This window comes from Otolemur garnettii, unplaced genomic scaffold, assembly GCF_000181295.1.
Source record: "Otolemur garnettii isolate 467f Iridium unplaced genomic scaffold, OtoGar3 scaffold00196, whole genome shotgun sequence".
Classification (NCBI taxonomy): domain Eukaryota; kingdom Metazoa; phylum Chordata; class Mammalia; order Primates; family Galagidae; genus Otolemur; species Otolemur garnettii.
The window spans coordinates 1103017-1113800 of NW_003852591.1; the positions used below are offsets into that span (position 1 = coordinate 1103017).

General features: G+C 41.2%; 1 protein-coding gene across 10 annotated transcripts in view; it reads left to right on the plus strand.

The window, feature by feature from the left end:
• Positions 1 to 10784, plus strand: part of SIPA1L1 (signal induced proliferation associated 1 like 1) — a 385188-nt gene that overhangs the window by 169954 nt on the left and 204450 nt on the right. For all 10 annotated transcript variants that reach the window (XM_023507644.1, XM_012812217.2, XM_023507649.1 and 7 more), the window contains one exon: positions 2247 to 2308. The gene's annotated coding sequence lies outside the window, so the exon portion shown is untranslated. The remainder of the gene's footprint in view (positions 1 to 2246; positions 2309 to 10784) is intronic.

Consider the following 10784-nt stretch of genomic DNA (forward strand, 5'->3'; position numbering starts at 1 on the left):
GCCCTGCTTCTCCCCGTCTCTCTTTATTTATAAAAATTAGTAAAAAGATTTTTTTAATAAACATGAAAATAAGTGCATCAGAAGTATACACCTTAATGAGTTTTCTCAAATTGAACATAACCATGAAACTCCCCAACTCAGGGAATCCGGTATTATGAGCCCACCCACATTCTCCCTTCTCCTCTGTCTCTGCCTCCTCCCAGCACCATTCCAGGGTAACTACCATTCTGACTTACATGGTTTTACTTCTGAACTTTATGAATGGAATCCTACAGAGTATCCTGGCTTTGTCTCAGCATTATGTTTGTGAGAGTCGTCAGTGCTCTTGTCTTAGTTATGGCCCATTTATGTTCCTTGTTGTGGAGCAGGTGGAACCACACACCTTGCATCTTGACCATTTGCAAATAAAGTTTTATTGCAACACAGCCAAACCCATACTTCTTCCTTTTTATTTTTTTAGAGACAGAGTCTTACTTTGGTGCCCTTCGTAGAGTACCGTGGTGTCACAGCTCACAGCAAGCTCCAGCTCTTGGGCTTAGGCAATTCTCTTGCCTCAGCCTTCCAAGTAGTTGGGGCTACAGGCACCTGCCGCAATGCCTGGCTTTTTCTTCTTTGTTTTAAGACAGAGTCTCATTCTGTTGCCTAGACTAGAGTGGAGTGGTCTGATCTTTGCCCTCTTCAACCTTATACTCTGGGCTCAGAGTGATCCTCTAGCCTTAGCTTCTTGAGTACCTGAGGCTATAGGCACACATCCCCACATCCAGCTAATTTTTCTATTTTTGTAGAGACCAAGTCTCATTATATTACCCATGCTGGTCTGAAACTCCTGGCCTCAAGCAATCCCCCCCACCTTAGGTGCCAGGATTATAGGTGTGAGCCACTGCTACTGGCCTTTCTTACTGTTTTGAAAGGCATTTTTATATATAGTCTGAAGGAGTCTTTTGGTGGATATATGTATTATAAATTCTCTATTTTGAGACTTTTACTTTTATTTTAATGGTTTTAAAATTGTAATTTTTGGCTCTGCACCTATAGATCAGCAGTTAGGGGGCCAGCCATATACACCCGGCCTGGTGGTTTCGAACCTGGCCTGGGCCTGCTAAAAACAACAATGACAACTAAAACAACACCAAAAAAAAAAATAGCTGGGCATTGTGGCAGGTGTCTGTAGTCCCAGCTACTTAGGCGGCTGAGGCAAGAGAATTGCTTAAGCCCATGAGTTTGAGATTGCTGTGAGCTGTGATGCCACAGCACTCTACCGAGGGTGACATAGTAAAACTGTGTTTCAAAAAAAATTTTTTTTTAATTTTTGGTAATCACAGTTAGTGTGGGTAAATCTCACTGATGCAAAGGAAAGTGCAGTTAGACAGACTTTGTAGACGTGTGCATGGTTTTCCTCAGCCTTATACCTCCACCTGGAAACCTCCCTATCTCTTGAAGCTGAGTGAGATTTTTATGTTTCAGTCCCTTCTGATTGAGAATATGATTCATTATATTGTTATTCATCCTGGAGTCTAGACTGGGACAGAGTTCTTATCTTTCACTTTTTAATATTAAAAGTAATCTCAGGGTCTTTTGAGTCACTGATGATACCGTGTCACATATTTGAATCAGTTACATACTTTTTTTTTTTCTACTTAAAACTATCTCCTCAGATCCCTGAGTTTAGCAAATTAGAAATTGAAGCTGATTTCTCTAGCTTCAAGTAGCACTGGATTGAATAGGTTAGTTGTTTGTTGTGATTTTTGAGATACATTTAATCTGTTTTTCCCTTTTTTTTTTTTTTGGTTTCAGTTTTATAAATAGCATTCCAGGACAATGTTATGTGATTAAAAATGCTTTGTTGGGATTTTCTATCATCCTCTGGTACCTGAATGTGTTTTATTTTCCGATGGATCATATCTACAATAGAGGCAGGTGATTTTTTAAAACCTTTGGGTGAACATGGTGGTGGTGCGTGCCTGGAGTCAGTTACTCAGGAGGCTTAAAGCAAGAGAGTCTTTTGAGCTCAAGAGTTTGCGACCAGACTGGGCATAGAGAGATCCTGTCTCTAAAACAAAAAACAGATAGAGATACTCTAATGCTGAAGACATTTTCTGTAATGTGTTATTTAAGTGCAGCTGCTTACCTTACAGAGGCTGATTTGCCTTTTCAAGAATAAAGGTAAGACATTTGTGGGAGTTACGTAGCTACAGTATTTTAGTGAAATTTCTCACATACTTTAACAATGTTTTTCTTTATTTCAGGCGATACATTATTAGTGTGGATGCTGTTGTCTGAGTTTATGTAGCCATGGCACAAGAATATGGTAAGAACTATCCCATACTACACATGACTTACCTGCTTTCTAAAGTGTGGAATTTCTGTGTTTAAGTTTCAAAATGGACACATGAAAATAAAGGAACAGAATTTTTTGACATCTACGTTTATCAAAGAGATCGACTCCTCTGTTCGCCTGTATTTTGAGTCTCTAGCTTTATATGCACATGTGTCACCACTGTGTTTTATTTCGTGTTCTGTAACACCTGCTGTTGCTAAGGCTGCTCCTTGTAGAGACAGTGGATGTCAAAGTTGGACCCTTCTCTTGCATCTCATCTATTCCGTAGGATACAGAGTTGAGGAACTGCTTCAGCTCCTGGGCCCTAATGAGGAGCGGTTCTGTCCCTGTCTCCTGCCTTGTCCATAACTGACTTTTGAACTCTGGCTACATCGGCCATGTTGAGTGTTACTGGCCTGCGGTTGGTTTCAGGGTCAGTCCTGTAGTCCTGTCCTACCCAGTGTGACTCCAGCGTAGGTTTGCTTGCCTGGAGCTCTGGCAAGAGTCTTCTAACACTTAGCACGGAGCTGCAGGAAGATACAGCCTCTTCTTTTCTGGATATTTTGTGTGCTGGTGTGAGGTCTGGCGTGGCTGCACTGTGCACTGTTCTGGCTTCCAGACCAAGCAAGGAGCCACCATGGGTGGAGGACAGAGTCCAGAATCCCAGGGAAACTGGCCCTGAAGTTGCCCCTTCTCTGATGTCCAAGTGTTTGAGCCAATATATTTCCTTTTTGTTTAAGCCAGTTTGAGATGGGAGCCAAAACATCCCAAGTGATTCACTTAATCTCCACTTTATTTTTAGTAATCCATTAGTTTCTCCCTGGGGAATGTGGGAGTAATTGCAAAGTGAGGCAAAATAATACCATTAAATTAAACTGGCAGAGCATGTTGGTGCCGACTGGCATACCCTTCACTCTCAGTAGTTAGCGGGTAGTGATTTAGGATTCACAGGCATGAGAATGAAATGTATCACTTTCAGATTCTCCCTTTTCCCCTCCAGTAGGTTTTGCTTTTAATCAGCCAGTTGGGGCTGTGAATGCTGGGAAGGGTCTTTGGCTACTGGCATAAAACCACTCCCTTGTAGGTGTTTTTGGGAGTGGGGATTTGTTCTGCGTGTTTTCGTAGAATAGTTGGTACCTACACTTCTGATTCCTTATTTGTTTTTATTTTTGAAAAATTTAATAGGAATGTTTCAAATAAAAAAGTGTGTAAGGCATAACATGACAGACATCCTTAGGTACCTCTTGCTCCAACGTACCAGGAGAATGGGAAGTTTACCAGTTCTATAGGGTCCTCCTCCCTAATGGACTTCCCTTTCCCTGCCCTCAGGGAACCACCATCCTGGTTCATGGGTCTTTATTATGTAGGTCACTGAAAATTTAGACGTAGACTGTGTTATGGTGCATTATTTCACTTCCAAGAAAAATAGTCACACCATCCTTTCCGATTCCCCTTGCGCGGCTTGTCCATGTTGCTGGGAGGGCTTTGTTGGTTTCTATCCGCTCAGATTTTAAATTTGATTTTTGTCTGTCTCAAAAACCAGAGGAACATTATCTTAGTTATGTGTGTGTGAACATGCATTTGGTGTGCTTTTACTACGTGTACGTGTGTGACTTTTGTATGCTTTTTAACTTTAGAAAGCACAGAAGTAGACTTTGTAGGAATGATGGCTAATTGTCATAATACAGAAAAATGTGTAGCCTTGCCTTTTTTTAAAATTTCAAGATATTAAGGGGTACCATGTTTTGGGGTATATGGACTGCTTTTAGAATGCGTGAGTTCTGGCAAGAGTGTGCCCACCACCCAAATAGTGTTCATTGTGCCCAGGAGGAAGGTTTTTACCTCTCCTCTTTTCCCCGTCCCCCTGGTTGCTTTCCACCGAGTTTTACTAATCTGTGCACCTGTGTGCTCATTGCTTGATTCTAGTTTAGTAGTAAGTGTGGTGTTTGTTTCTCCCTTCTTGAGATACTTCACTTAGAATAGTGGTCTCCAGTTTCATCCAAATTGTTGCACAAGGCATTAATTCATCCATTCTTATGGCTGAGTGGTACTCTTTGTCATACATGAACCACGTTTTATTATCCACTCATGAATTAATTGGCACTTGGTTGATTCTACATCTTTGCAATTATGAATTGTGCTGCAATAAACATTTGAGTGCAGGTGTCTTTGTGATGAAAAATCTTTTCTTGTGGGTAGATACCCAATATGGGATTGCTAGATCAAATGGTAGGTATACGTTTAGTTCTTTGAGGAAAATCCAGACTGTATAAGGATTATGCTAATTTGCAGTCCCCACTAACAGTTTTATAAGTGTTCTTTCTTTCCGCATCCACACCCATAGGCTTACCTTAAGTTAGCCCAAAGCACGCATTCTGAGCATTCTGACCCCTGGATGGCTGAAGTCATTTAAATGCAATAGCAAGTAACCTACTCTGAAAAGCTTGTTGATGGCACAGTTGATCTGAAAGAATCCTTTACATTGTAAACCTGCACAGGAGCGCAGAAGCAGGTTCAGAAAGTAAACTCAACGGCAGACCAAGTACCAGAGGAAAGTGCTTATTAAGAGAGGATAAGATGAAAAGCTGGTGGCATGTGGACTCAAACTCATCAACCATTTAAAAATCTAACACATTCTATTACAGATCACTAGGATGCCTGCCTAATAAAAGATTGTTTGACAAGTGTCCAAGAACAAATTTATAGTCTCTTTCAGGGAATTTATTTTCAGCTCCCTAGTGATTTTAAACAAGAAAATGCATCTACACTTACCTGAAGTTAAAAAGCACTAAAAAGCACACAAAAACCATGCATTGTAGCAAAAGCACAACAGATTGTCTGTTTGACACTTTGGTACTTGGACTGGTGGTGGTGGTTGTAGAAGAGACATTGGCTCCCATGAGCTGACTCTGAGGTCAGACCTGGAAGTAGGTCTTTATTCCTGGTCACTTTGGAGCCTCCTCAGAAGGCTTTGCTATATCCTTATTTCCTTTATGACCCCCAGATGGGTCTGAGAAACCATTTTATATATTCTTTTTATTTTTGGAAGACAGGGTCTTACTGTGTTACCCAGGTTAAAGTGTAATGAGATCATCGTAGCTCACAGCAACCCCGAACTCCTGGGCTCAAGCCATCTTCCTGCCTCCTGAGTAGCTGAGACCACAGGTGCTCACCACCATGCCTGGATAATTTTTGTATTTTTTTTTGTAGAGGTGGGGTCTCAGTAATGTTTCTCAGGTTGGTCTCCAACTCCTGGCCTCAAGTGATCCTCCCACCTTGGACTCCCAAAGTACTGGGATTGAAGGAATGAACTGTCTTCCTCTTATCTGAAATGTACCTTAAGTCGTTTAACTTTTGCATTCAGTAAACTCATTCTTTCATTGTTGGAGGATTCATATTACCCTGTGTTCTTGTTTGAATGTTGCCTTCATGAAACTGAACAGTAAATTCTATTCAGAAATCATTAATCTTTTCAACTTGGAAACTTAATTACTGATAAAGTGTCAGGGCAAGATTTGTGACAATGAAGAGGTTTTTTGTGTTTTTTTTCATAGTATCATTTTTGCTTAAATGTTTAACATTTAGAAAAAAAGGTAAACTTAAAAGATTTTTCCCCCTTAATTCATAGGTATTATATCCATGTTATGGGAAGGAAAACAGTAACCTTGCTTGTGGAAATTGAATTTTACGTTTTTGAAAAATCAATTCTGTGAACTAATACTCTTTTTTTGCACATCTTGTGGGATGGTATCTTCTTATTAATTTTTTTTTTAATATATAAAAGGACTTGTGGCCTTGGGTTATTTTTATAACTCCCCATGAAATGCTGCCTTTGTGGGGGGCGGCTCTCTGGGCTGAGGGAGCTTCTAGACAGTGACTCAGATCTGTAATTAGGTCTTGCTCTCTGCACCCTTGTTGACTTGAAAGCACTGGCCATAGACCATTTAGTCTGGGAGAGCAGTGCATGAATCATCTAAATTGGCACAAATTATCTGGAATGCTACTAAATGTTGTCTACTCTTTTTTCTGTGATTGAGGGAATGAGACAAGGAGATTTGTTCTTTGAAAGTATTATAGAGGTTAAATACACTTTTGTGAAAGTAAGTTTCTTCCTTATAGAATGAAAAACACGGGAAGATTTGACATTTGTGAGCAGTTCTGATTTCATGGGTCTTAGAAGAGCCCTCCGTGCTTCACGCCCTTTGCTTCATGGGGAAGGCAGGAAGACCGTCCGGCCCTTTGTCCCACCCAGTCCTTTCAGGAAGGGACACGGTGGGGTTGCTGCCTAGAGCCTCTGCTTAACTCCCCACAGCACAACTGAGGCCGGGGAAAATCCTGGAAGCTTCTATTGTGTCTATTTTGCTCCCTTCTAACTAGTCTCACAAGCCAATTTCTCTCATATTTGAAATGGAGATTTGATATCCTTTTCTTCCTTTTCTCAAAATGATGGGTCAGCAGATTGATTGAGGCCTATTAGGTATTTGGTAATGAATCGGTCGGAGTCATTTTCATATGTTTGCTCAGGAGTCAGCTGCCTTCCTCCTGCTTAGCACAGGCTGTCCTCCCCCACTAACTCTAGAACAGGAGGCAGAGCAAACCCGGGCCCGACACCTCTGCCCGGCCCCGTCCGGCCCTGTGCCTGGTCTGTATTGTGACGGGGAGGGGCGTGGAGTTGAGGGGGAAAAACAGTGTTACAGTAATAATCAGTTGACTGTTTTAGTTTATTAAAAAATTCAAAAGTCTTTTTACTTTGTTTCAATTTATTTTATGTTAAAACTTCAAAATACTTTTATAAGGGGTGACTAAAGGTAGGGTTAAAATACTTAGGGGTATAAAATACTTTCCCTAGATAGAGTAACTTTTAATTAGCATTTTATTTTCTCTGATGTCATGATACGGTGAGAAAAGGACCAGCAGAGTTATTCAGTAGCAAAAAGACCAGATTTTCAACTTGCATCAGGACTTGACTTTTAATACGTGGATAGATCTTGACTTTCATGTTGGGGTAGAAGTGAGTGGGCATCTCAGAGGAGCGCGGCTTTTGGCAGTGAGTTGAAGGAAACCACAGCTCGCTGTAATTTTGTGTTTCGTAGGCACAGCTGCTGCTCTGTGTCTGCGGGCGCATATGCACACACGTGTGACTTGCCTGTTTTTATTAGTCTGGGGCACTGCTGCAGGTTAGGCTGTGCCACTTTCATGGTGGACTTGTTGAAAATCAGATGCTCAAATTATAAAATTATTGTTGGCACATCTGCTGACTTAAACGGAAAGATTGGAGAGTGAGTTTCTACGAAACTGATCAGTAGAATATTTTGTCTGTGGATACCCTTTTTTATAATTCCCTGTTAAGTGGGTAGTTCTGATCTGTTCCCTAATATAAATCACGAAGACCTTCATGTTAGGGATTTAGGCTATGTTTATTTATAATGAGTACAATTCATTAAAAAAGGACTGGATTAGTACCCAGTTAGCCTTTGGCTTAATCTCTTCTTGCAGTCGGGAGCCACGGACCGTGCTTCAGTACCAAAACCAAATAGGCCAACCTTGTTACCCTTGCGTTACATGTTGGGCCAATAATTGATTATTAGCCAACACCTAAACAGGGGTGTGATAAGTACACCTTTAATGGGGATTTAATGATACTTTTTAGCTTCTAGATTACTTTGGGTAAATTATTTTTTCATTGCAGTGAGTATCTGTTAGCGGCAGTGCTATAAGACTTTAGTCAAGAATTCCAGAGTTCTTAATGGATGGAAAATGGAAAAATGTCTAAAGGAGTTTCATGTTTGATTTTGTCTTATCCCCTCCAGTAACAGATGCCTTCTCAATTTTCTGAATGAATGCTAATCCCGGATGAAAGCGTCCCACCCTCATTTTTTTTTTTTTTTTAAAGTTTCCTTCTCAAACCAATTAAATAGAATTAGTCTGGTCTATGGAGTTAGGGCCCCTATGTAATCTGGAAAGCTCTACTGAACAGAGTGTCTGCAAAGAGACCATCTGTCTCTATTTCTGTCTGAATATCTGGCTCCATCCCTAAAATGTGATGATATCCCCATTGTATTGTTACACAGTGGCCTCAATCTAAAGATGAAGAAACCAGTATTCATTCATCCAGCGACTGTGCACATGTATGGAGTCTTTGGGTTACAAAGATCTAGGCCAAGGGCCAGCATTCGTTGTTACTATAATTTTTCTTTAATTGTATTTTGATGATCATTCGGAATAACATCCATTCATTTGCGTTTGTTCAGAGCATCGAGAAAATCTCATTTAACACTCTGTTCTCAGCAAATTTAAAAAATGACTGTTACAAAAATAATACGTACTTGTGAAAAAATGTAGGAAATGCAGATAAACATAAAGACAAAAATGAAAACCATCTATGATTTTACCACCCAGAAGTGGCCGTTATGGACATTGGCTAATAATGTATTCTCAGGGAACACAGGGCACATGGTGAAGAAAGGAGGGAAACTCCCGTACCAGGGATGAAGAAGGGACTGGTTGGAGGTGATAGCGGCCAGAAATTCCTAAATGTCCATACATAGTTACGTGTTAAACTTGGTAACATCTGAACTGCAAGTGCCTGTTCCTCCTGGTTGTGACCATTTTATCATAGAATAAAAGAGCCCTTTGAAGGAGAAGCCGGGCGCAGCCTCTTGTGATTATCTCCTGTTTCTGTTGGTTTTTAGGCAGAGGTTTTCTCGTGTAGGGCTTGTTCTTCTATGTGAGCACGAATTTTGTTCTGCTTTTTAAGAGGAGTGATTATATAAAGTGAACTGCTATATAGAAAGAGTAGGAAAATAACACACGTTTGAAAGCGATGCCTTCTGCCCTGCTGATAGAAATGAGGAAAGTGGAGTCACTGAAGGCTGCGTGTAATCATCAAGGGATAACAGAATGTCACGGTCCCCTGGAATTTTTTTTCTTTTTCCGTTTTTTTGTTTTTGAGACTGGGTCTCACTTCATCACTCTGGCTAGAGTACAGTGACCTCATTACAACTCACTGTAACCTCAGACTCCTGAGCTCAAGCAATCCTCCTTCCTCAGACTCCTGAGTAGCTGGGACTATAGGACCATTCTCTGCTAATTTTTTTATGTTTTGTAGATTCAAAGTCTCCTGAGTTTAAGTGATCCTCCCAGGTCAGCCTCCCCAAATACAGGAATTACAGGCCTGAGCCACTATACCTGGCCCCTCCTGCATCTGTCCCTGGCCGTGTTCTAACGGGTGGGCCTCTTCTCGCTGCATCCTACCCCTAGCCCCAGAGCAGCTTCCTGTAACTTAACAACACTCTTTTGCAAAGCTGTGGAATTTTGCTAATTTAGACCTGATTATCCCACCAGCATTCTTTCATCCTTCAATACCGTAACTTGGCAGTGTCTGGTTTTCAAATCATTACACTGCAGAGGTTCCTGTAAGCAACAGACATCTTTCTGGATCTGAAAGTATTTGTCCTTTGTGCTATTTTAATAGTTTCTGAGCGTTTGTTTGCTGTTTTCCTCCTCTGATGCTCAGAATAACTCAGTGTATGCCACAGCCCTCTTAAGTTCCTCTGGGCTTCTTTTCAGTCTCTGTGCTTAACAGCAGCATTCTCCATGAGCAGTGATGCACTTCAGCCAGTTGGCCAGTAACTATCCCTGCAGTTTCTTGCCCTGAAGCCATCGTGGTATAAACAGAGGGATGATGAGAGCTTTGTCCTCTGCCCACTCTACCAACTAAAGAGTGTAGCTGTTGTTTTACAGGAAGTCTGCATTTTGTGGTATCACTCAGTTCGGAAAGCTGTGTCCGTTTAGATGTTGGTCTGGAGTTGTTTGGGAAACTCCACCCCTGGAAGCAAATGATTTTTAAAAGAATGTGTCTCAGCATCTGTTAATGTTAGCAAGAACACACAGCTCTGTCTTTGAAGATTCTTCAGTTCCACAACAGCAGCTTGCTGGATTTCACCATTGCAGTTGCTGTCCCTTCCGTGGAGAGACTGATTTGCATTATGTTAAGGCAGGGGCTGCGGCGGCTGCGTGTGCCTGGAGTTCCAGCTGCTGAGGAGGCTGAGGTGGGAGGATCACTTAAGGCTGGGAATTTGAAGCCAGCCTGGGTGGCATAGTATGATTCTGTCTTTTAAAATAAATAAATTATATTAGGCAAATATTGCTGATTTTTAGAATATATTATAACATTATTGGAAAATGTTCAAATTGTGATTCACTGATATAAATGTTTCAGTTTTGAGCATCAAATTTAGATTTTAGCATTGAAATGGTTGAAGAATGCAAATATTATTTGTTTAAAAAATATTAATCAGCTTGGTGCCTGTGGCTCAAGTGGCTAAGGCGCCAGCCACATACACCTGAGCTGGTGGGTTCAAATTCAGCCTGCCCGCCAAACAACAATGATGGCTGCAACCAAAAAATAGCCGGGTGTTGTGGCAGGCACCTGTGGTCCCAGCTACTTGGGAGGCTGAGGCAGGAG